Source organism: Protopterus annectens, chromosome 2.part1, assembly GCF_019279795.1.
Source record: "Protopterus annectens isolate FY-2018-M chromosome 2.part1, PAN1.0, whole genome shotgun sequence".
Taxonomy (NCBI): Eukaryota; Metazoa; Chordata; order Ceratodontiformes; family Protopteridae; genus Protopterus; species Protopterus annectens.
Genome location: NC_056729.1, coordinates 798,397,861 through 798,424,896, shown reverse-complemented (window position 1 = coordinate 798,424,896; position 27,036 = coordinate 798,397,861). Strand labels below are relative to the sequence as shown.

The window sequence follows — 27,036 nt, the reverse complement described above, 5'->3', positions numbered from 1 at the left end:
GAACTTTCTTTGGGTATCTGTCATGCTCTGCTTCACCATTACCTCCTACTAGAACAGTTATGACAAACCTTTTGGGCTCGGAATGTCAAAAATTTGGAAAATGCCTATCTTGACACTGCTGGCATGTGCCCCCACCCCCACATATGAACAATAGAGAAAATGATATGCATACTGATAATTGGGCTTAAAAAAGTGCACCAAAAAAGACCCTACATTTAATAGCAATTTTGAATTGAACTGAAAAAAATATGGAATACACTGCATTTGATTTGGCTAACATCAATTTATGACTTTTTTGAGTTTTAATAGATAAGTACAGGGTCACATATTTCTTGTATTTTTGTTTATTCAATTTCCTTGGTAACTCGGTTGTTGGTGAACACTGGTGTGTCACCCAAAACATCATGGCATGCCACCTTTGACACTCATGTCATAGGTTCACCATCACTGTACTAGAATATCATCCATTATAATAGTACATGTAAAACTAGAAAAAATGTGTTCCATGGCACGCTGGAAGACTTCACTGGCAGAATTAATCCCAAATGGCATTCTCAAAAATCTGTACTTACCAAAAGAAGTACTAAAAGTGGCTAAGAATGAGGATTTTCAGTCAAGCAAAATTTGCCAAGATGAACACTTTGCATCCAGAACAGAAAGTACACTGGCAATTGGCATAAGAGCAGCAACTTATTCAATTGTACACATTGGATAATGACATCTTTTCAGTGCTTTATTCAAACCTCTTGGATCAATACATATTCTGATATCCAATAAATTATATTTCATATTTTTATCGTGGTAGTCCGACCAGTCTTCTTCATTTTTTATCATTTTGTTACTGAGTCGGACTTCTGGACAGCTGCATTCACCTTTTCAGTTTTATATTCTGATATCATCTGAGCTTTTCTTATAAGCTACCACCATCCATGATACCCATTCAGTCGGTTCATCAACTGGACAAATTACTCCTTGCTGCACCATTTTATCTAGCCTGACCTTGACTCTATTCTGCATATCTACTGCAACTTTCTGGGATGGTCTCACAACTGTGCAAACTTCAGGGTCTAACTTCATCTGTAAACAAATGGGAATTTGCCTATTTTGTCTTTGAAAAGATCAGCATAGGTAGAAAAAATAGACTTGGCAAAAATTGGAACAGTATCCTTTTAAGCTTACATGATGGACTTCCTTATTAAATGAATGCAGTTCCATTTTCAAACTGTCTCTGAGGCCTAATAATGACTGTGCATGCCTTTTGACTACATAAAATTGCAAGTCATAGCTGTTCCCATTATAGTAACATGAAAGCACTACTGAACCTTCAGTTTGAATTTCTTTACCACCATAAGCAAGAAGTTTTGCACACTTTGCAAAATCAAGCTTCTCACCAGCACATACTCTAGCAAATGTTTCTGCTGACATAACATTGTACTTGAACCTCTGTCAACTTTGAGCTCTGTGGGTCTTCCATTTATCTGAACAGTACAATGTCCTTCATTCTTTGCCCATAAATCTACTGCACTGACTGTTTCATTAAGCACAGACACACCATCAAAAAAAAAGTAGGTTCACAGCTTTCTAATTGATCAACTTGTCTCCTTGAATGTTCTCTTTTAATAATAGAATGGCCCTCTTTTGATTTACTAAATCTTTGGAAATGATTCCACTGTCTACATCTGTGGCATTGCTGACCAAAAGCTAAGCACTTTTCTCTTTTCTCTTTTAGACACATGATTGGCACCACAATTACAACAGTTGACTGAAGCTAGGTGAGAGCACATGCTTTGAGTTTGCAGACTCACCCTCCTACTTCACTGAGACTGTGCATGCTCTAGAACTTGCTAGAAAGCTAAGGGGTTTACCAGGGACTGTTACAGGGTTCACAGTTGCTGCCATGTGCTTGGGCCCATTTTTGTGCTTACACCTGTTTCTTTTAACTACATACTATCAACATTAGCTTAAGAATATACTGAAAGCATGCATTTTTCATTTGTAAGCAGGTTTGTGTGCTTTTCTGTGAGCTCATATATTTGACAAATCTCGATGGCCTTATTCAAAGTTAAATCACTGTCACGAAGCAAAATCTTTCTCACAGCATCATCTTTAATACCACACACAAGTCTGTCCTTTATCAACTCATCCCTTACATCACCAAATCTGCACATTTTAGCTTTGTTTTTCAAGTCAGTTATACATGATGCAAAATTTCCCCAGTCTTTTGATCCCTTGTATAAAACAAGTGCCTTTCCATCATAATATTCAATTGGGGGTTACACATTTGTCTAAATTTACATTTTAAGCACTCAGGGTCTTCCCTTGATTCAGCTGGTACCACTATATGGTGGTTCCCCCTCCCCTGCAAACACAGCAGGTGCATACACAAATGAATACTCTCATTCTATGGCTTCTAAATAAGCTAAATTAAGCAGAACAAATGCCTTTATATGTTCATCTTCATAGGTTCATAGGTTCATAGGTTCATAAGTTCATACTAGGCTATTTGCCCTAGGGCATTTATAAGCCTAGCCAGAGTGTGTTTGGCTTTCGCCACCCATTTTAAATTAATTTTGCTATGCCTTTTTTTGAGGTTAGTATACTGTGCCTCTGTCTAACAGTGACACAGAAGTGATAGCCGGGGTAAACCTACGACCTCCCATCCACTCATCAAGATTCTTCTTGAAGAGAGTCAATGTGGGACTCTGCCTAACCTGGACTGGGATTTTATTCCAGAGTGAAGGGAGCCTCTGGGTTATGAATCTGTCCCTCCAGCATGTCCTATTTATTTCAGTGCTGAGGTTCAAGTCTCTCGAGCGCGTAGCTCGATGGGATTTGGATTTTCTGAGGTGCAGCATGTCCATTAATTCCGGGTTGGACATGGCTTTATACGTGAGGCACAGATCGCCTCTAGTGCACACTGCAGAGTGCATTCTTTTCAATCTTACCTTTAAGCATCCCTGTTACTAGCACTTTCTCTAATACCTAAAAAGATCATCTCTACTTGACTCCAAGTAGACTTTTCTCTATCTGTTAAACCTAGCACTTGCTCCTACAGTACTTATTACCTTGATACGGCACTCTTATAGATAGCACCCCAAAAAGGCAAACCCCATTTCTCGGTCACTCCGTCCCCGCAATCTCTTTTAAAGTTGTTTGTCTAGTCCTTCTAGCATGTCGAGGGATCAGTTGCTAGTGTCCTCTCCTGCTCAGCTGGTGAACCTGGGAATATTGAGGCAATGTTACAATTGCCTCATGTACACAGACAACCCTCTCCTCCTCCCACAAAACACAAATACATGCGAGAGATGCAACTATACGGCCAAACTGGAGGCTGAGCTCTCTCAACATAGGACTGGCAAGACCAGTCAGGAGGAGAAGGTTACCACACACACTATAGACCCAGTCTCACATAGTAGCATCACAACCTCAAATCATACACATAAACACACAAAGACATACTCGGCTCTGATCAAAAATCTACCAAAACAGCAGAGGCCACCAAAGCAGACACCCAAACAACCACCACCTCAGAACACAACACCTGCAACACATAGACCTCACAGTCAGAGTGTCAAACAGTCACAGCCCTTAAGGCCAAACACAATGCCAGACACACTAGTCATTGGTGACTCCATAGTCAGACACACTGGCGTCCGCTCACCAGACTGAGTAAGGAGAAGGTCACAGTAAGCTGCCTGTCGGGCGCTAGAATCCGCCACATAACGCAAGCACTCAGGTCTCTCAACAGCAGGTACAAATATGACTCAGTCATTGTCCACGCTGGTGTAAACGACCTGAGATGTACCTCCTTGGACTACATGAAAGAGACATTGAGGAGCTCTCTGATTATGTAGCCCAGGCAGGTATGACCCTGACCTTGAGCAGTATCCTACCTTCACCAAGAATGATGCCACAATACAGAGATAAGATGATCAGCTTTAACAATTGGCTTAAACTCTGGTGTCATTCAAAGGGGATCCAATGTCTGTCTGCCTGGGATGACATGCTGGACAAGCCACGCTGCTTCAAGGGACGGCTTGCACCTGTCACCCTGGGATTCCGGATATTGGCAAAGGCTCTTGCCACCCCATAGTGCCTTTTTAGGCAAGGCTCAAATTCTAAACCTACCACCCTAGAACACAAAAAGGAAAAAACTAAGGGTAATGCTGCTCAATGCCAGAAGTCTAAATCTCAAAATGCATGCACTCGAGGCCCTTCTCAGTATGGAGAACATCGATGTCTGTGCAGTGACAGAAACCTGGTTCAAGGCTCCTGAGAGCACCCCAGCACTATCAGGTTTTACCTCTTATCATGCGTTCCGCCCCAAAATCCGGACAATACCAAGAAAGGGGGGTATCCATATTCATCAAAGACACCCACACCTCAAGACTGGTGGCAACGCACAATGCATCGGAGACCATCCAGGTGCAATTAACCATAGGCAAGACTGCTCTGCAAATTGTAGCATGTTACAGGCCACCCTCACAAACTCAGGAACCTCACATGGCCTTCCTGAAAACACTAGAGGGGATAAATGTATCACCAAACACCATCATACTAGGTGACTTCAATTACCCTAATATAGACTGGGAACACTACTCAAGCCCAAACACCCTAGCCCAAAAGTTCCTGGAATTCATAAACTCAAATGCCATGGAACAACTAGTCACCATCCCACAAGAGGAGAAAACATACTTGATCTCATCATCACGAACATGGGAGCACAATGTTCAACACCGGAAGTATACCCCTCACTGGTGAGATCAGATCACAAACTAATCTCGCTGGAGGTCCTCATCCCACCCCACCTGAAATAAAAAAGACCACAGTAAAGAACTTCTCGAAAGCCGACTTCACACTTCTAAAGACTAGTGTGGTCTCCTTTAAGGCCCCCCAGCCGACGGAAAACAGTACTCAAGCCGCTGAATCACTTACAAATGCCTTCTACCAGCACCTGCAGGACTGCATGGATAAGGCAATCCCAAGCAAAACAAAGACTCTTTGTACCAAAGGCAAGCATCCACTCTGGTGGACCCCAGCCATAAACAAACTCTACAACAAAAGGAGGAAGCTACTACAAGATAGAGCAAAAATCCTTAAAAGGTAAGACACCCTTGATCACTATAAGTAAAAAACTAAGAGCTCTCATAAAATCATCCAAAGCAAATTTTGAGAGAAAAATAGCTAAAGACTCAAAAGACAATCATAAGGCCTTCTTTAGCTATGTTAGAAACCTGGGAAGAAACTCCCAGATATGCTCAGAACTAGTTCAAAATGATGTGAAGATTACTGATCCTACAGACATTGCCAACATACTGGCTGACAGGTTCAATGCAAACTTCTCCCCCCCCTCCCCCCCAAAAAGAGAGATATCTATACCAAGCGATTGCAGCCCCCCAAACATCTCCAACGCCCAAGTGAGAACTGCTCTCTCCAAAGCAAAAAACACAGCATCCATGGGACCTGATGGTGTCCCCGGCTGTGTGCTCCACGAACTCAACGAGGAATTAAACCCACAGCTAGGACAGCTGTTTAATCATAGTCTTACCTCTGGATACGTACCCAGGGGGTGGTGCACTGCAACTGTGGACCCACTTCACAAAGGCGGTGCCTCCCCCGACCCTGGAAATTACCGGCCCATTAGCTTGACAAGCCTTATCTGCAAAGCCATGGAGAGGATCATAATGGACCTCATAAATAAAGACATAGGGAATTTGCAGACTTTGGATCCATCCCAGTTTGGCTTTGTCAAAGGCAGATCATGCCTTCTAAACTTGGTTGACTTTTTGAAACAGTCACCAAAGCCATTGATGAGGAAAGGCAGTCCATACAGCCTACCTCGATCTGGCGAAGGCCTTTGATACAATACCCCACTCGGTATCATTGAAAAACTCATCAGCTTAAATGTTAACCCATACATCACAAGATGGGTTGCAAACTGGCTGAGTGACAGAACCCACAGGGTCAGAGTTGCTGGCGCCATGTCAGACTCAAAGCCTGTCACAAGTGGTGTACCACAGGGCTCAGTCCTGGGCCCACTCTTGTTTGGCATCTACTTTTCAGTACAAGCAAACACAGGAGGGTTATGGCTGACAAAGTTTGCAGATGACTGCAAACTGGGCGCCATAGTAGAAAACACATCTGACACAGATATCCTTCAGAAGGGTCTCACAGAAACGGATAACTGGTGCCAGAGCCATGGCCTAAAGTTAAATGCCAAAAAATGCATAGTCATACCCTTCGGGAAAAACAAGGTTACCCCTAGCTACCCAATAGGTGGCAATCCACTGAGTACAGAAAAAGTTATCAGGGACCTGGGGACCCAGGTTGATAGTAGTCTGTCATTCGACACCCATGTAGCTAAAGTAGTTAGGAAGACCTTCTACATTGCCCACCTTATCATGAAGGGATTCTCATCTAGATCAAGGGAGGTCATAGTCTCCCTATACTCATCACTCATCAGACCAATGATTGAGTACAATGCCCCATTCGGAATGTATCTGACCCGACACTTGCAGCAGCTGGAGAGGCCACAAAAGTTCCTCACCAAAAGGATAAAGGGTCTCAAACATCTGTTCTATGCTGCCCGACTGAAAGAACTCCAGCTCTATTCAGTCGCCACCGCTTGCTCAGAGGTGACCTTTGCCTAACATACAAGGCCATGTCAAACCCAGATTTGATGAATATGCTTCACCTCAAAAATCTAGATCCGTCAGAGCCACAAGGGCGGAGACTTAAACCTCGACACGGCTATTAATAGGACGTGCTGGAGGGATAGATTCATCACCCAAAGACTCCCTATGCTGTGGAATAAAATCCCGGTATATGTGAGGCAGAGCACCTTGCTGGCCTTGTTCAAGAGAAATCTTGACCAATGGATGGGAGATCGCAGATATACCCCAGGGATTACCTCAGTGTCACTGCTCAACAGAGGCACAGCAAAATAATGGGTATAGTTCCCCATACTAAAGGGGTGGCGTAAGCCACAAAACTATGGGCTAGGCTTGTAAATGCCCTCGGGCAGATAGCCTAGTATGAACCTATGAACCTATGAACCTATGGAGTTTCTTTAACCGGGCAGCATATGGCATCTGTTTGAGCCCTTTGATCCTCTTGGTGAGGTACTTTTGGGGTCTTTCCAGTTGCTGCAGGTGTCTGGTAAGGTACATCCCAAAAGGGGCATTGTACTCAATTATGGGCCTGATGAGGGATGAGTAAAGAGGCACGATGACCTCCCGTGATCTAGATGTGAATCCCTTCATGATTAGGTGGGCTATATAAAATGTTTTTCTAACCACTTTGGCCACGTGGTTGTCAAATGAGAGATTGCTATCAACTTGGGTCCCCAGGTCCCTAATTACTTCTTCTGTACTTAATGGATTACCACCTATGTGGTAATTTGTGGGCACTTTGTTTTTGCCAAAGGGGATGACTATACACTTTTTGGTGTTTAGCTTAAGGCCATGGCTCTGGCACCAGTTGTCTGTTTCTATGAGGCCCTTTTGGAGGATGCTTGTGTCGGCTGGAGAGTTGATTATGGCGCCCAGTTTGCAGTCATCTGCGAACTTGGTCAGCCACAGTCCTTCCGTGTTGGCCAGTACCGCCGAAAAATATATACCTAACAAGAGAGGTCCCAGGACTGAGCCTTGTGGGATGCCACTTGTAACTGATTTGGAGTCTGACATGGCTCCAGCAATTCTAACCATGTTGGTTCTGTCCTTGAGCCAGTTTGCAACCCATCTAGTGACATAGGGGTTTATATTTAAGCTGGTGAGCTTATCTATAATACCCGAGTGGGGTATTGTATCGAAGGCTTTTGCGAGGTCCAGGTAGGCTGTGTGGACCACCTTCCCCTCGTCAATGGCCTTGCTGACTGTTTCAAAGAAATCGACCAGGTTTAAGAGGCAGGATCTGCCCTTAACAAAGCCAAACTGGGTAGGATCCAGTGTCTGTAGGTCCCCAATATATTTATTTATGAGGTCCATGATGATCCTTTCCATAGCTTTGCAGACCAAGCTAGTCAGGCTTATGGGGTGATACTTTCCAGGATCCGTTGAGGCACCACCTTTGTGGAGAGGGACTGCTGTTGCTGTACGCCACTCTTTGGGTACATATCCTGTAGTAAGGCTAAGATTGAACAGTAGTTTTATGTTTGGGTTTAGCTCTTCTTGGAGTTCATGTAGGACGCAGCCCGGGACACCATCTGGTCCCATTGATGCTGTGTTTTTTGCTTTGGAGAGGGCGGCTCTTACCTGAGCATCTGAGATGTCAGGGGGGCAGCACTCTGTTGGGATAGATATTTGCCCTTTTGGTGGGGAGGGGGGAGAGAAGTTTGCACTGAACCTGTCAGCTAGGATGTTGGCAATGTCTGTGGGCTCGGTGTATTTTTTGTAATTTTGGACTAATTCTGAGCATATCTGGGAATTCCCACCCAGGTTCCTAACATAACTAAAGAAAACCTTGTGATTATCCTTAGTGTCCTGTGCAATTTTTCTCTCGAAGCTGGCCTTAGACGATTTTATGAGTGCCCGTAGTTTTTTGCTAATACTGATCAGAGATTCCTTCCCTTTTTGGGATTTTGCTCTATCATGTAGTAGCTTCCTCCTTCTATTGTATAGTTTGTTTATGGCTGGGGTCTACCAGACAGGACGTCTGCCTTTGGAGGATTGGGTCTTGGTTTTATTTGGGATTGCATGATCCATGCATTCCTGAAGGTGTTCATAGAATGTGTTTATAAAGGATTCTGCGGTCTGGGCCATATTTTCCACAGACCCGGGGGCTTTGAAGGATTTCGCCTCAGTTTTGAGGCATGTGAAATTTGCTTTAGAGAAGTTTTTCACTGTGGTTTTCTGGGCAGGGGGTGGGGTCGGGATGTGACTATCCAGTGAGATTAGTTTATGGTCTGATCTTACCAGTGAGGGATACACTTCTGGTCTGGAGTATAGTGTCCCCATGTTGGTGATGATCAGGTCCAGTATGTTTTCCCCTCTTGTGGGAGTGGTAACAAGTTGTTCCATAGCATTTGAGTTTATAAATTCTAGGAACCTTTGGGCTAGGGTGTTGGAGCTAGAGTAATGCTCCCAGTCTATTTTTGGGTAGTTGAAGTCGCCCAATATAATGGTGTTTGGAGAGACCTTCATATTTTCCAGTATTCTCAGGAAGGCCGAGTGGGGTTCCTGTGTTTTGGAGGGTGGTCTGTAGCAGGCTATAAACTGGAAGGCAGTTTTACCCACAGTTAGTTGCACATGGATAGTCTCTGATGCCTCATGCTGTGCCACCAACCTGGAGGTGTGGGTATCTTTGACGAATATTGATACTCCCCCTCCTTTTGTGGTTCGGTCCAAGTTTTGGGGCCGAAAAGCATGGTATGAGGTATAACCTGGTAGTGCTGGGGTGCTCTGGGGAGCCTTGAACCAGGTTTCTGTTACTGCACAGATATCGATGTTCTCCATGCTAAGGAGAGTTTTGAGTGCGTGCATCTTGAGGTTTAGACTTCTGGCGTTGAGTAGCATTACTCTTAGTTTCTTATCCCTTGTGATACCTATGGAGGTGGGTTTGTCTTTTGAGCCTTGCCTAAAAAAGACACTATGGGGGTAGCAAGAGCCTTTGCCAATATCCGAAAGCCCAGGGGTGACAGGTGCAAGCCATCCCTAGCGAAGCATCGTGGCTTGTCGAGCATGTCATCCCAGGCTGACAGGCATTGGATCCCCTTTGAATGACACCAACACTTAAGCCAATTGTTGAAATTGATCATCTTGTCTTCATATTGTGGCATCATTCTTGGTGAGGGTAAGATGCTACTCAAGGTCAGGGTCATACCGGCCAGGGCTACATGCTCAGAGAGCTCCTCTATGTCTCTTTTCATGTAGTCCAGGGAGGTACGTCTCAGGTCATTCACACCAGCATGGACAATGACTGAGTCATATTTGTACTTGCCTTGGAGTGACCTGAGTGCTTGTGTTATGTGGCGGATCCTAGCGCCTGACAGGCAGCTCACCGTGACCTTCTCCTTGTTCAGCCTGGTGAGCGGGACGTCAGTTTGCCTGACGATAGAGTCACCTATTACAAGTGTATCAGATGTGCTGTTTAGCCTTAAGGGCTGTGACTGTTCGGCACACTGGCTTTGTGAGCTATGTGTTGCACGAGTTTTGTTTTGGGGTAGCGGTTGCTTGGGTGTCTGCTTTGGAGGTCTCTGCTGCTTAGGCAGATTTTTATTTAGAGCCTCCGAGTATGTTTTTGTGTGTTTATGTGTTTGGTTTGTTGTCGTGGTAGGTCTATGTGAGACTGGAATTGTAGTGAGTGTGGTTTCCTTCTCCTCCTGACTGGTTACGCCAGTACTGAGTTGAGAGAGCTTAGCCTCCTGTTTGGCTATATGGTTGCATCTCTCACATGTGTTGGAATTTGTTGGGAGGAGGAGAGGGTTGTCTGTGTACATGAGGCAGTTGTAACATTGCCTCAAGATTCCCAGATTCACCAGCTGGACCGGAGAGGAGATTGACAACTGACCTTTGGACATGCTAGAATAGTATTGGGAATTCCTTTATAATTGAAAAAAGGGCCAATGGGGAACAAGGTACTCAAAGGGAGTTTGTGAGGGTGTAGTGCTTTTAATTTTTTAGAGCTGACTTATATAATTGCTTTAGTGAGCAAGTGCCAGGTAACTTAAATGCAATGTGTTACAGGTAACTTAAATGCAAAAACGACAAACAGTAACTTTCTTTCAAGTGAAACAAGGAAATAAGTACAGTAAGCAATGCAGATATCACTAGGGATCCACAGAAGTGCCAAAAGGCCACGTTTTAGGTGGAATTAGCGTTTCAGGGAAATAAACAAACAACAAGCATACAAATAAAGCTAGATTCAGCAGGCCTGGATCTAGTCTATGCTACAGCAAACAAGGTGTACCAATTTCAGTAAGAAACAGTTAGAATATGCAGGCACTATAAGCTTTTAACCAGAAATTCCCTGCTCAGAAGGGCAGAGTCCAGCCTCTCCTCCCACAAGAGTGCAGACCGCAATCCTTCTTAACGTAAAATAACTGGCCTGAAGCCCAAGTGCTTAAACCAGAACTAATACACTTTTAGAATAACAGACACTGAGCTCTCAATCAGCAGTTCCCAACTTAAAAGGATGTAAGCTACCTGTCCTGCCACCACAGTGCAGGCCACAAACCTTCCTAATGTAAAACAACAGGTCTGAAGCCCAAGTGCTTAATCCAAAAGACTTAGAAATGATAGCTACACTTTAATCAAGTTACTACCAGCAGTAATAAATACAACTGAATACTTTAAAGAATGTGTGGATTAGTGCTCAAGTTATACAAACAAAGCTAGATTCAGCAGGTCAGGATCTAGTCTATGCTACAGCAAACAAGGTGTACCAATTTCAGTAAGAAGCAGTTCAAATATGCAGGCACTATAAGCTTTAACCAGAAATTCCCAGCTCAGAAGGACAGACTCCAGCCTCTCCTCCCACAAGGGTGCAGAACACGAACCGTCTTAATGTAAAATAACTGGCCTCAAGCCCAAGTGCTTAAACCAGAATTAATACACTTTTAGAATAACAGACACTGAGCCCTCAATCAGCAGTTCCCAACTTAGAAGGATGTAAGCTACCTGTTCTGCCACTACAGTGCAGACCACAAACCTTCTTAAAGTAAAACTGGTCTGAAGCCCAGGTGCTTAAACTAAAAGGCTTAGAATGAGTTACACCAAGCAGTAATAAATACAATTGAGTACTTTTAAGATGAAGCAAACGCAAAATAAAGTAGGAAAAAACACAAATACAGTAAAAGCAGATACATTTTTTTTTTTTTGGAAAGAGAGAAAGGAAAGAGAAAGGAGTAGCAGAAACTAAGCTGATTGGCCTTCTCAAATGCTTTCCCTGTACTGGGTAGAATGAGGTAATGACACTAGACTGGGAGGAGGGTCCCAGATCAAATTTACACTAGGGGCGGGCAACTGCAAAGCCACCAACTATAAAAACACTATACCAACAGAGAGGGAGGGTGGGAAACAAACTGCAGAAATGTTACTCACAGCTGAAAAGCAGCAGTGTTTTAAACAGCTAAAGGAGCCACTAGAAAAAAGAGTTAAATGCAACAAGTTATCATAAACAAACAACCCAACAGATGCTTAATAAGAGTGGACAATTTCCAGTTAATACCTCACACACAGTGAAACTAGCTAGAAAAAATACACAGTACACAAAGTGCTATAAACAACAAAGAAATAAAGAACAAAATAAACAAAAAACAGGATACTTAATGTTATATATTATAGCTCCGAGTTTGCTGAGTGTCCTTCAGAAAATGCAGCTTGTATGAAAATACTTGCTCAAACACTCTCCATTTCTCTGCAATATTATTATTAAATACAAGTGGAGCTAGTTTTCAAAATCCTTCAGCCATGCCAACAAAGTATGCTTAAACACACTGCAAATATGTCAATTGTAATTATATATGAACATGCACACACACACCATGTACTTGTAATAACACTCAAATGCACAATACACTCTTCAAAATACTGCACTTTGCAAAATATGCTTTGAAATGGCTGTATTTAGTGATATAACTGCACTTGTAATACTGCACAAACCTGCAAACACTTTGTATACTTTGGATATCTTGAACAGCTTTAATGAATGTGAAAAAGTAGCACATAGTGAAAAGATGTGGTTGTTTTCTTTATTTTATACATTTTATGCTATTCGGACATTGTTTCAAACATTTTCATAACTATTTTGAATATTTTTATCAATATGTTGCAGTTTTGGACATTTCAATTAACTAGAAATTTGTTTTGAGTGTTCTGAGTGCTTCATTTTATTCTTTGAGTAAGAAATCATTTAATCAAGTTTTAGTGCCTGGAATTTGTTTCTGACCTGTTTTGCGAGATGTATGTGCAGTAGGGATGATCCATTCCTCTATATTCCTCCAATATTAACTGAGTGCCTCTTGGTCTCGATTCTGGATCCAAGTCTGATACCATGCCTCTCGTCCTATGTTATGATTCAGGACAAAGAGGAGCTGAATTTACAACATCTCCCATGCTGAACCATGGTCATCTGGTCCATGTCTGCTGCAGCCCTGGTGCACAGCTATTATTACAACTGATGTCAGTGGTGATCAACACTACCTGTGAGTTGCAAAAGCACAGCACTGGGAGAGGTAAACATATTGCCATCACTTCCAAGACTCCTTGCATTTCATGATCTGCATGTTACCTTTAATATCAATAAGCAGATGTGCAGATCAGTGATCCAAGCAGATATGGCCACTAATCACACCATGTCAGAGATACTGAACATGCTGCCTTGCCTCTGTGCAGACCTGCAACCTCGGGAAGGACCATGGGATATTCTATAATGGACATAAAGTAACATGCAGTACATAGATTGGACATGGACATTCCTGATAAGGAAAGTGATGGCCCCATTGTGATGCACTGCTACATTCATTCATATGTGAGGAACTGGGCCATCATGGTCATGCCATGGAACTGGTGTGCATTGCAAAATCATATGCCATGCACACCCAAGTGGTATGCAATGTCATCAATTGCTCAAGTGTCCATTTTCAACAATAGTGTTCCTCATAAGGATCCAGTGTTGACTTCAAAGCTCATTCTTTACATGACTACTTCTGCAAAGGCTGTGGATAATCACAGTGACATGATCTATACTATTCCTCTTCCACGGTTGGCATACCCAATGGACAACCAATTAGAGGCCTACAGTCCAGTGACATTAAAGTCTTCTGTAGGTCAGATTTGACTAACTATTTCCAATACCTGTTCATTAGGGCATAAATGCTAGCATTATGGTGGACCACCATAGCAGGGACCACAGTGGAATTCTCTCACACAAATCTGCTATGATAAGTCATAGAAAGGAAAGGACAGTTCCAGTCCTGACAACAATGGGCAACATGGTACACCCAGCCACTACTCTTCCTATGAAATTTGAATTGGGAATGCATATTTAAAGAATAAAAATATATACATATGCCTTACAGAAATGTTCGGGTTATAAAAAGGTAAAAACGTATTGATCCAGAATGGTCTAAGTGGTCCTTATTCATTAAAGATAAACAACACTTTGTACTCAGCATATTCGAATGTATAATTTCTCATTCATTAGTGAAATTAGAAGAAATCTGACGTGGTGCTGTTTACAACTTAGGTCAGCCATCTATGAGAATATTCTTGTTTTCATATTCACTGTCAGAACTTAGCCTTGTGTGTAACAGAATTTATAAATGCATAGTGAACAATATTGAAATCTAATAAAGTACCACGTCTTTAAGAAAGAAAGCAAAATAACTAGATAATCTAGTTTTATGCCTGTGTCAGTTTTGCTAGCATTTATTGAAACTGGCTCATTCAAAGATCTGGATGAAAATTGATCGACATTTGAAAATTATTTTCTGATGGGCTAAATATCCATTACAATTGTGACATAAATTTTTCTTCCTACAGATCACTTATTCTGCTAGTCATTTTCTGATCTTTAACCGTTAGTAGGCATACAGAAGAGAAGCAGTACTGAAATACACACATTTCTCTGTATGTGCATCAATTATAAATTGCCACTATCCCTTGACTAAGACCTTCTTAACAAGGGACAAAGGCACACCTTCCTCTAACACAATGTTCCTATTTGCATTGGTAGACCATCCCCTTTGGGGTATAGAACAGCAGATATTTAGGCTCACTACTGCTCCTCCAGCATCCCAACCCTCTTTCTAAACTCAGCACAAGAGGTGTGGTTGGACATCCAGTCAGTGCACCAAGGGGCTGGTTGCAACAATTTACTTTTTTGCAGCCTTCATTTCTGCATGCATCTTATCTCAATGCCAACAATAGGAATGCTATGCCACTGCTGTTCTGAAAAATGAGCATGTATTAATACTAGTTCAATGAATGTTTTTAACAGTAATAACAGCAAATGAGTAATAATCGCAACCATTCTGTATTGTTTTCAAAAATATGATGAAAGCCATTTTACATATGTGAACTTCTGCTGTAATACAGGTCATTCACATACAGTAATCATTATAATATCATCAAATGATTACTGTATATCATGGACTTCATTTTTATCTGTAGTGTATGATCTTTTGATGGGGATATTTCTAAAAATATCTTCTTAAGATGCATGCAAAAGAATGCTATATAGACAAAAATTACAATGTCATCAATTGCTCAAGTGTCCATTTTCAACAATAGTGTTCCTCATAAGGATTCAGGCATTGAAACTGCATAGAACATTCCTAGATATGAATTATCTGGCAAATTATTTTATTCTGCAATTCTAAGTTTGCTGGATGGACCCAGTGAAACAGTGTACTGTGACTTTTTCAAAAATGTCATTTTGATTCATCAATTTCAGCATCATATTGAATGCATAAATGTGCAATTTTCTATGTGTGTTTCCCGGGGTCCTATTACCAGATCTCAGATGCAGTTTGTCGAATGTGTCTTGATTGAACTGAAAAGAGCGAAAAGGCAAAATAGTGACGCAGCTTTTCAGTGAATTCTTTCCTGGGGAAAGAATTCACTTGGCTACTTTCGTTACTTTGCCATTTTCGGCACTGTAGTACAATCTTGGAGTTGGTATATTTAAGTAGGGTGTGTGCCCCCCACATTATGTAATGTTTTAAAGTTTTTTTTTTTTATTTCAGAACAGCGATTTTTTTTCCTTGGAAAAAAAAAAACACTGTTCTGAGATTTCGACGTTGTAAGCTTTTGCTTACATTGGGTCGATTATTTATCATTCGCATTTGTAAGCGTGCGATAATATAATATATACTCTGTTTCCCAGCATTTGTGTATTGTTGTTGAGGTCTCCTGATAAAAATCTTGAGTACATTACTTCGCAACTGTTGTTATCTGTCTGTGTGTGCATACATGTAAACTTCAGCTCGTCGAAACCCCATATAATCGAAGACTACATCACCAAGACAACAGTATCAAAAACCATTTCAGCGAACCACTGCAACAATAAAGATCTAATGACCTGTTGTACAACAAGGTGAACTTTGCCCTTTTTCCAACTGTAGTTCAATCTCGGAGTTGGTATATTTAATTAAGGGGTGTGGGGGACACAACCTTCCACACTGGGATGTGTGAGGGGCATAGGGTATGTTAGGAATGGTGCAGTTTAGCTTTTGTTATGTTTTGAATGAGTGGTTAATTACCCTGAGAAAATCTTCATTGCTGTGATGGTTCACTGAAATGGGTTTTCAATATTGTCATCTCGGCGATGTGGTCTTCAATTGTATGGGGTTTTGACGATGTGAAGTAGTCCCATATACATATATACATGTAATAGTAGCTCACTTCTCCCAAATGTATGCTGTGGTGTTTTTTTTTTTCCAGAGATATATTCTACTGACATACATTTTGCTACACCTCCATTTTGTGGAAGGTGGATTGCTGGATGTGTGTGTGGTTTTGGGTAAGTGCAATCGGTTTTGGTAAGAAAGTTGATATTATGGGAGAAATGCATATGTAAGTGTTTGCAGGTTAGAGATACAGTTAGTGCTAGGTAAAGGGATATCTTTATTTGTGTGCAAGTATATTTCTGTAGCTGTTGTGTATGCAAATATTTTGTGTAGTGGGACTGTCAGGGAAAGGGTTATTTAGAGGATTATGTGCAGGGTTAGGGATAGTGGCATTGGCAGGAATAGGTTTAGGGTCAGGGTAACTACACATGAGTAAAGCAGCTAACCTACTGCAGAATGATTCGTAACTCTTCAAGCCTTAAATTCCCAAAACTCAGTTCCCTGACAAGGCTGGCATCTCCACTGAGAGATGTTGTCAGGAATGGTGCAGATGCTAAGTGCCATTTCACAGTGTTTGGCCCCTTTCCACTGACAGTATAATAGTAGCATTGATTACATTATTTAGTAGTGGGTGGGGGTGCAGGGGGATATACCCCACCTTGCACAAACAATGAAAGTTGTGTTTTCAGGGAGTTTTTTAGGGAGTTGGGTTCAGGGAGTTAGCACTTTGACAAATTGCCATCCATCCACTCATTGGAAAATTGAATAAGATTCCCACCCTTACCATGACCACACAAGAACAGTACTTGAATTTATTGAGACCACATCTTTTTTGTTGAAGCAAGAAGAAAGTTAGGGAGATTCATTCATAGGTTTCTAGGTTCCTAGGTGTGTACTAGAATAATGGCCCTGGAGCCTTTACAAGCCTAGCCCATAGAAGTGCCCTGGCATCATGCTGTCCAACGTTAGTTCCCAGTGCCTCTATCAAGCAGAGCCACTGGAGTGATCCCTGGGAAGAAGTTTCTATTTCCCATCCACTCATCAATATTTCTCTTGAAGAGGGACAGTAAGGCACTCTGCTTGACATGTATGGGAAGTGTATTCCAGAGCATGGGTGAGGAACCTGTCCCTCCAGCATGTTATGTTGTGGTAATTAGGTTAACGTCTCTGGAGCACGTGGTGTGGAAAGATTGGGATTTCTTTAGATGTAGCATTTCTAACAGAGCTGGGTCAGACATGGCTTTGTAAATCAAGTAAAGATTGCCTTTAAGTAGGCGATATGAGACAGAAAACAGCTGGAGTCTTTTGAGTCAGTCCATGTAGGACACGTGTTTAATGCCTAGGATCCTCTTCGTGAGGTACTTCTGTGGCCTCTGCAGCTGTTGCAGGTGTCTAGTGTGATACATGCCAAATGGGGCATTATACACTTGATCTAATGAGGGAAGAGTAGAGAAAGGCGATGACCTCTATCTTTCTGGATGCAATACCATTGGTAATGAGATGTGCCACATAGAAGGACTTTCTGACCACAGTGGCAATGTGGTGGTCAAAGGAAAGGTTGCTGTTAACCTGTGTCCCCAGATCTCTTATAATGCCTTCAGTGTTCAGTGGGCTGCCATTGATGTGGTAATTAGTGGGAACTGAGTTTTTACCAAAGGTGATGACAGCACATTTTTTGGCATTAAGCTTAAGGCCATGGTTTCGACACCAGTCATAGGTCTCAGTGAGGCATTTCTGTAGGATGTCTACATCACTTGGGGAGTTAATAATGGCTCCCAGCTTGCAGTCGTCTGTGAACTTGGTCAGCCAGAGTCTCTTTGTGTTGGCCTGGACATCTGAGAAGTAGATGCCGAACAGGAGAGGACCCAGGACTGATCCCTGTGAGACTCTACTCATGACTGGATGGCAGCCTGACTTGGAGTCTACTACTTTCACACTGTGTGTTCTATCTGTGAGCCAGTTTGCAACCCACCTAGTGATATAGGGGTTGATGCCTAGTTTGGTGAGTTTGTCAATAATTCCCGAGTGAGGAATGGCATCAAAGGCCTTGGCCAGATTGAGGTAGGCTGTATGAACTGCCTTACCTTCATCCACAGCCCTGGTGACTGACTCGATGAAGTCAACCAGGTTTAGCAGCATGATCTCCCTTTCACAAAGCCAAATTGCATGGCACCTAGAGTTTGGAGATTTCCTATATCTTTGTTAATCAGGTCCATAACTTTACATATCGGACTTGTCAGGCTAATGGGGCGATAATTCCCAGGGTCTGTATTCGCTCCCCCTTTTTGGAGAGGGATGACTGTAGCAGTGTACCATTTGGTAGGACAAAGCCTGAGGTGAGTCTGTGACTTAACAGGGCACACAGATGTTGTCCCAGTCCGCTTTGTAGTTCATGTAGAACACAGCCAGGGATATTATTGGGTCCCATGGAAGCTGTATTCTTGCCCTTGGACAATGCAACTTTAAGCTGTGCTGCAGTAATGCTGTGTGCCTGGCATTCTTCCAGTATTGTGATTGGTCCTTTGGGGGGGATAGAGGGGTAAAGCTGGCACTGAATCTGTTGGCCAGTATGTTGCCAATATCTGTTGGCTCAGTATAGGAGGTACTATTGTGCAGTAACTTAGAGCAAATCTGGGTATTGCTGTGGAGGTTTTTGATATAACTATAGAAGGCTTTGTGATTGTTTTTGGTCTCTGCTGCAAATCTGCCTTCATAGCTGGCTTTAGAGGATATAGTGGGGGATCTCAACTTTTTGTTGAGGCTAATAAGGGAGTTTTTCCAGTGTTGGGACTTCATCTTTTTCTGCAACAGTTTCTTCCTTCTGTTGTAGAGTTTATTAATGGCAAGGGACCACCAGATTGACTTCCTTTTTTTGGAGGAGAGCATCTTGGTTTTGTTGGGTATGGCTAGTTCCATGCATTTATGTACATGTTCATAGAGTGTATTGGTGTATGATTCGGCAGTCATGCAGCTATTTTCCATTGGCATGGGTGCCATGAAGTTAGCCACATCTGTTTTTAGGAGCCCAAAGTCAGCTTTGGAGAAGTTTTTCAAGGTGGCTACCTTTGCGGGGGGTGTGGGTGAGATGTGGATTTCCATGATGATTAGTTTATGGTCAGATCTGACCAGGGAGAGATTGACTACTGGTGTAGAGCAACGGTCACCCCTGTTAATAATAACCAGGTCATGGATGTTGCTTCCTCTAGTTGGGGTCAGAATGAGCTGGTCCAGGGCATTGGAAGTGATGAATTCCAGGAAGCGTTGGGCCAGTGTATTGGTGCTAGAGTAGTTCTCCCAGTTGACAGAGGGGTAGCTGAAGTATCCTAGTATGAGAGTGTTGGGGTGGACCTTGATAGATTCCAGGGTGCTTAGGAGCATGAAGTGAGAGTCTAGGGACATGGTTGGGGACCTATAGCAGGCTATGACCTGGATCCCCATATTAGCCAATGTTATTTGTACCTGAAGTATCTCAGATGCATTATGCTGGGCTACTAGTCTGGAGGTCTGCATATCCTTTATGAATATGGAGAAGCCACCGCCTTTGGAGCTATGGTCCATGTTTCGTGGCCAAAAGGTGTGGAATGAGTTATAGTCTGGTAGTGCAGGTATGCTTTCTTCTACTTTAAACCAGGTCTCTGTTACAGCTCAAACGTCGATGTTCTCCATTTTGAGGAGTGCTTTGAGTGAGTGCATCTTGAGATGTAGACTTCTAGCATTGAGAAGCATGACCCTCAGATTGCATTTATTTATAGTTGTTATGGTGGTAATTTGGTCTTTGGAACACCACCTAAAAAGGCACTATAGGGGTGGCAAGAGCCTTAGCCAGTACCCGGAAACCCAGGGGTGACAGATGCAGGCCATGGCAAAACATCGAAGTCTGTCAGTCATTTCATCCCAAGCAGACAAATGCTACATCCTCTTAGAATGATACCAGAAACTTACCCAATTGTTGAAGTCAATCATTTTTTGTTTGTACTGCGGTATCATCAAGGCCAGCGAGTGCTCTGCCTCACATATACCGGGATGGATATCATTCTGGGTGATGGTAGGATACTGCTCAGGGCTAGGGTCATACCTGCCTGGTCCATATAATCTGAGAGCTCCACCATATCTCTTTTCATGTAGTCCAGGGAGATGCATCTCAGGTCATTCACACCCACATGGACAATGGCAGAGTCATACTTGTACTTTTTGTGCAGTGACCTGAGTGCATGTGTTATGTGTCAGATTCTGGCAACTGATAGACAGCTGACTGTTACCTTCTCCTTATTCAACCTAGTGAGTGGGACATTTGTGTGTCTCACTATTGTGTCACCTATGATTAGTGTATTGGGCAAGGTGTTTAGCCTTAGGGGCTTAGGTTGAGGGGCACACTGTGGTGGTCAGCTATGTGTCCTGTGGTTTGTGCTGTGTTTTAGTGGTCGAGTGCATTTCTTTCTTGGAGGTCTTTGCTGTTTGGGTAAATTTCTATTGAGAGTATCCGTGAAGGTGGGTGTATGGTTTGTGTTTTTATGTAAGAGATGTGATGGTGGGTGTTCTGGATGGCTATGTGTTCCATGTGGTACGGTGCAGGTGTTGACATTCTCCTCTTGACCAGCTAGTCCAGTCTTGGGTGGAGAGTGCGTAACTTCCAATTTGGTGATATAAGTGCATCTCTCACAAGTCTAAGTGTTGAGAGGTAAGAGGAGAAGGTTGTCTGTGTACATGAGGCAGTTGCTGCACTGCCTCAGAATGTCCAACTGCACCAAGTTAATAGGAGAAAGCACAGGGAACTGCCCTTTAATCATGCCAGGAGGGGTGGTTATAACTACTAAGTACGGGAGCTATTTCCATGAAGAACAAGTAGTGCTGATGACACTTAGGTGTGCTACAATAATTGCTAAAAAAACCTGTTGAAGTGCAAAGCGATTAACTTATCTGAAGTTTAAGAGAGAAAGAACTAGCAAGATTCAAGGGAAAAACTAAAGAGCAGACTTTCTGGAACCAGTAATAGTTTACCTCAGTTCAGTGCCACTAGGCGGAGCTTAAACAAACGTAAACCCATGCACATGCTGACTTTTAAAACCAGAAAGTTGAAAGGGATTGAAAAACTGCCCAAACACCCAATAAACTACAATTTCTGGGCCTCTACTCTTGTGGTAAATAGGCTACCTAGTGCTTACCACTCCCACTGATAAGGTAGAAGGCTTCCCTCCAACACAGAAAGGCTTGGGGTGCTCAGAAGCTTACAAACAGTCCTAGATACAGCAAATCTGTACCTGGACTAGACTAGTTACAGGAAAGGCGGGAAAGAAGCACAAATGCAAGCTTTTAAACCAAAAAGTTCAAAAGGATGGAAAAACTGTCCAAAACACCCAATAAACTACAATTTCTGGGCCAGAAACTACTTCCCTTGTGGAAGATAGGCTACCTAGTCCTTACCACTCCCACTGATAAGCTAGAAGGCTTCATTCCAACACAGAAAGGCTTTTTGTGCTTCACCACACCTCTCAGCTGTCCTTGATTTGCAGGAATGCCGCCAATTATTTTGCCTCAAATTTTCTCTCTGTCCCTTTTAATCCATCCTAAAACTGGTGACTTTTTGAGGAAAGGTGGTGAATTACATGAAATAAATAATGACAATAATTAAGAGGTACAGATTTGTTTTACTTTATAAAATAAATAATAATTCACATTCTCTTATTCTGTCAGTGTTTCAAGATATAAGTTCCTGATTCTTTCTAGATTTTCCCTTATTCTGTTGAGATTTGTCCCAAATTGGTTGATGTGCTTCTCTGCCAGCTGCCTGTCAGTTTGCCACATCCTTCTGGCTGATTTGATCCTCAAGGGTTGAGAGCTGTCCATAGCCATTCATTGCAGAGGGACTGCCTACTCCTTTGTTTTGCCTCTACAAGGGCTATTGCACTGGCTTAAATGGACATGCTCTCATCCATCCCCTCCTTGGACCTATTCTTGGGGATGTGGTTTACACCACTACCTTGGAGTGGTAGGTCATGACAGTGCTGAAGTCAGTATAAACCATCCTTCAAGCTGAGCATGCTAATGCAAGTCGCACATTTATTACCCTAACATTCCTATTTGTTCCAGCTTCTTGAGCTTCTAATTTATCTTGGCTGACCTGACTCAATAACAATGTGCCACTGAGCTGGAGTACTCAATGTCTGTTTTGAAGTAGGGTGTCACTGCTTTAAACCATTATGAAGTGATCATAATTACTGCTTCATAATTTTATTCTTTTTGTTTGAGCGATATTTGAAACTAGAAATAAAGTTGTGTGTTACTCATCTTTTGTACTCTTTGTAAATTGTAATCTGTTCAGACTGCTGTGTAGTTTCCAATGTATTTTTGAAGGTGGTCACCAGGACTACTATTTTCCGCAATACAAATGCATTCCTTTAGTGACGTAGAGTTTAGGTAGTAAAATACTGCCTTGGTTTTCTTGGTTTATAGATTGGTTTGTAGTTTATGGGGTGTGCATTCCATTGGAGGTAAAAAAAAACAAAAAAAAAAAACACTACGGTCTTGGAATAATGTCTTGGAATAGTAATGGTCTGCCCAGCCCTCCAAACAGGACTTTTTATTTTTTTATATGTTATGTGAAGAGGTTTGGCCCATGTACTCTTGCTCTTCATAAAACACAGTTAACAGAGCTAAAGCCCCCAGTACTGAGAAGGACAGACTATACTCTAATCGCCTGTTCTTGCTAAAACAAGTAGAGTAACTGAGGGGGAACCATCCTGATGCATAGCAGTTATTGCAGATAAAAGAGCCAGCTTGCAGTCATCAGCAAACTTGGCCAACCACACTTCAGAGGTAGTGGCTTGAATGCCTGTGAAATAAATGTCAAAAAGGAGAGAGAGCACATCACTGATCCTTGTGGTACAATCCAGTGGACAATGTAGGTATTTATACAAGGTTTGTCTAACTATTCAATAATACCAGCATAAAGAACAGTGTAGAAAGCCTTGGCCATTTTCAAGATTGGCAGCACGCACAGAGTAACCACTGTCCACAGCCTCTGTAACTTTCTCACAAAATTTAGTAGTTTTCGGAGACAGTGGGAGTGCTTTGAGTGCACAAGGTGCAGGGTTTGAGCCTCACAAGGGATAATTGACTAGGCTTAAAATGGCTCGCAAGGGCAGTTAGCTTAGTACTAAACTATAAACTATAAAAAAAACAAACAAACAAAAAAAAAAAAACAGCTGTGTTGCTTATGTCTGTATGAATACATTCTCCTATGGTACCTTCCATGGCTTTGCATATAAGGCTGCTGATACTGATAGATCTATAAGCCTAGGTCTGCAGAGGGGCCAACCTTGTGTAGATGAACCAAAGCTGCTGTTTTCCAAATATCAGGTGCAAACTCCATAGAAATGCTGAAAGTTGAACACATTATAACATTATTTTTACCCTGTGATAGAGATCTGATATTTGTTCCAAGATGAAATAAGATGAAATTAGTTTTTCAGTTTTTTTGGGCAAAACAACACGTTAATGCCAAATTTGTCTGCTAATATGTTGGTTATATCCTTGAGACTGGAATGTATGGTATTGATTTGGACAAGCTCAGTGAATTGCTGAACATTATTTTTTTATTTTCTGATACAGCTGAATAAAGATTTGTAGCATGCTTTACTATCTGTATCAAGCTTAAGTTCGTACTTTGCTTTACATCATGAAATAGTACTCTTTAGTTTATTGCTGGCATGTTTCAGTGTGGTCTTGAGATATGGAGATATCTTACAACTTTTCTTTATTCCTTTTTAAATTATTTACACATAATTTTTAATTACAAGATTCTCACAAGAAAGAATTATTTCTGAATTTACCATTATACCTATGGTAGACAGGTATGGTAATTTCTCTGCAATTGTTTAGATGATGGTGAAAATTGGAGGTGAATATTGCAACCCTCTGTGTTAAATCAGTTTGTGGGGAAATTTTGCACATCTTCTGCAAGGTGAAGGAGATTTGCCTTAGAAAAGTCCCAAAATGTGGTCTCATTAGGTGGTGGGGTGATGCCACTAAACCCAACAGAGAAGGCAACTGATTTGTGGTCAGTTTATTCCTGTGAAAAGGTGATGATTTGTAGGGAAGAGGCAGGCACTAGGTTAGTAAAGATTAGTTCAAGGATACTAAAACCTCTAATACATAGTTTTCTGTTTTGACCTGGAGCTCCAGAATTAACAATGTTTATGAAATACTGAGTATATTAATTTGTAGATGTATAAGTGTGCCTGTTAATGCTTAGGTGATTGACGTCCAGTAGCAAGAATGTACTTGGTCTGATATTTAAACTTTTAATGATAATGGTAATTTTGATGATCTTGTGGGAGACATTGTCAGTATTTGTAGAGCAAGAAGTAACAGAAGGACTTCTCAAGGGTAATTTCAGTATCCAGGAGCTCAGAATTAAGATCATGAGCAATTTAACTTGAGGTAACTGTGTTTCTAATGAGGATCTGAAAGCATGATAGGCAATAGCCATCATATGTAGAGGAGTGTTACCATTGTACTGAAACTATGTCTCAGTAACTATGCAGATATGAACATGACTGAGATGGAGGAGGGCATCATGATTTACATCTTTTAGTTTAGACTTCTAGCACTGAGTCACGCACCTCTCAACTTTTACCTCCAGAGGTATGGAAAAAGCAGAAAATAATTAGGGAAAAGGCCACAAATTCAGGACACTTTTTAAATGCCAATATTATTAATTTAGAAGTCTTGAAATAATTTTCTGCTTTAGTAAGGATGGAGCAAAAGTCTGAGAACAAATTAGGGGAAACCAACTAATACCTGGGCAGTTTATATGTTTAATCATAGTACCATGATGATATCTACATTTCCGTTCAAATTTACTATGTAGGAATGTCCAGTATTGCTATGTAGGAATGAACAATAGGACAATTTTTCCTAGAAAATGTACTGTGGGGTCATAAAAGGCTTTAGCCAATACACAGAAGTCCTGTTATGATTGAGTTAAGCCTTTCTTCCTTTTTATCCTAGGTCGACACATAGTGGCTCCCCTTAGAATGTCACCATCTACTTAGTCAGTTGTTTAATTAAATTATCTTGTTGTGGTATTTAGGCATTATTCTTGGGGAAAGCAAGGTACTACTCAACATCAGATTCTGTCCTGCCTCTAACTCTTGTATAGTAGGATCCGTTATGTTGCTCTACATGTCTGTATGGTGAAGCACCTCAGGGCATTCACTAGCAAATTGACAACCACAAGGCCATAACCATACTTGTCTGGTTTAAAGGACCTTATGGCCCATGCTACATGAAAGATCCTTTTATCAGACAATCATTCTTATAGTTACTATGTTCTTGTTCAATCTCACGAGCGTGAAGTCCATATGCCTAAATATAGAGTCATCTGTGACCATGAGCTTTCCCTGTGTAGAAGCAGATATAGTGGGGTGTATGGGCTTAAGAGTGCTTTCCTGGTAACTTCTGGATTATCTGGGTTTACCTATAGTGGTTTACCATCAAATATTCGAATGGCACAATGTAATCCATTCAAAATATTGCCTTTGCAAAACCACTTACTGCATATTAAGTAGGGCAGAATGTTGAAGTGCATTTAGCAACAGAATCCCACTCACACATTCGATATTTAGTTTTGCAGTTCAGTACTGCAAATCAAGTAGCCTAATGTTTTTTGCAGGGGGGAAGTCCCACTACGCCCCCCTGCACCCCCCACACCCCCTACAAATGATATATTCCAACTCTGAGATCAGACTACAGTGGGGAAAAGGGTAATTTCCCAATTTTCACTGTACAGCGATTTTGAGGCAAAATGTTGATCACATATGTTTGAATGCACAGTGGCATTCGCTGTACTATAGTACTCACTGTAGTGAAGGTAGGCAATACAGGAAGCAGACTAATGACTTTCGACAATCATTGCCAAACCTTCATTCTACATTTTCATGGCAAACCACTTGTAGTATGTAATGGAGGAGTACACGTTGGTGTCACCTTGTGCACTGAAATCTGATATCTTAATTCGAAGAGGTTTTGGCAAATCTTTCTTCAGAGCATCAGAATATGTTATGTGTTCACTTATGTGTGTGCAGTGACTGCTGTGGTGTTGTGCATATATGATGCTTACAGATAGTGGGCTGATGCAAAAAATATGTCTCCATGTTATTTAGATATTTACATCCTTCACAGGTCGTACTATCAGTTGGTAGAAACAGTGAACAGTCAGTAAGCATAAAGCAGATGCTTCACTGCCTTAAAACATGTTATGTAATCAGACTAGCCTCAGATGAGGTGAGAACAGACTGTTTAGCCATGTTATCAGAGAGTGGAAAACTAGTGATTGTTATGCGCAGGGTTTGGGCAAGAACCATAATGATTTATGGATGAATAATTTAAGGTGATATTATGAAGTTAGGTCAAATGTTACTTGATATAGCAGCACTTATGGAGCAGGTGGAATTAAGTATGTCAAAAATGAAAATAATGTTGGCTGCTACCGTACTCATATTAGTGTTCATCTCAATAAAGCTACACTCAGCAAGGAATCAGTGCCCCTCTCATTTGAAACAAAGCAGTATCTTTCTTCTCAGGCTAATTCCTGAATAGCAGCATATATTTTGTTGAGGAGCTGTCTCATTCCAAATATTGCATGGGTCTGAAGGCTTATATCCTTCTTGTAGGAGCATTAGAGAGCACATGAAAGCAGGTCAGTGCAAGAGAGCTAAGCTGCAGAAGAATGCAAAATCAGACCAGTC

The 27,036-nt window shown here is 41.8% G+C and overlaps 1 protein-coding gene across 1 annotated transcript in view; it reads right to left on the bottom strand.

Moving 5' to 3' along the window:
* Window positions 1-27,036, bottom strand: part of SGCZ (sarcoglycan zeta) — a 3,417,736-nt gene that overhangs the window by 2,311,980 nt on the left and 1,078,720 nt on the right. The window lies entirely within an intron of this gene.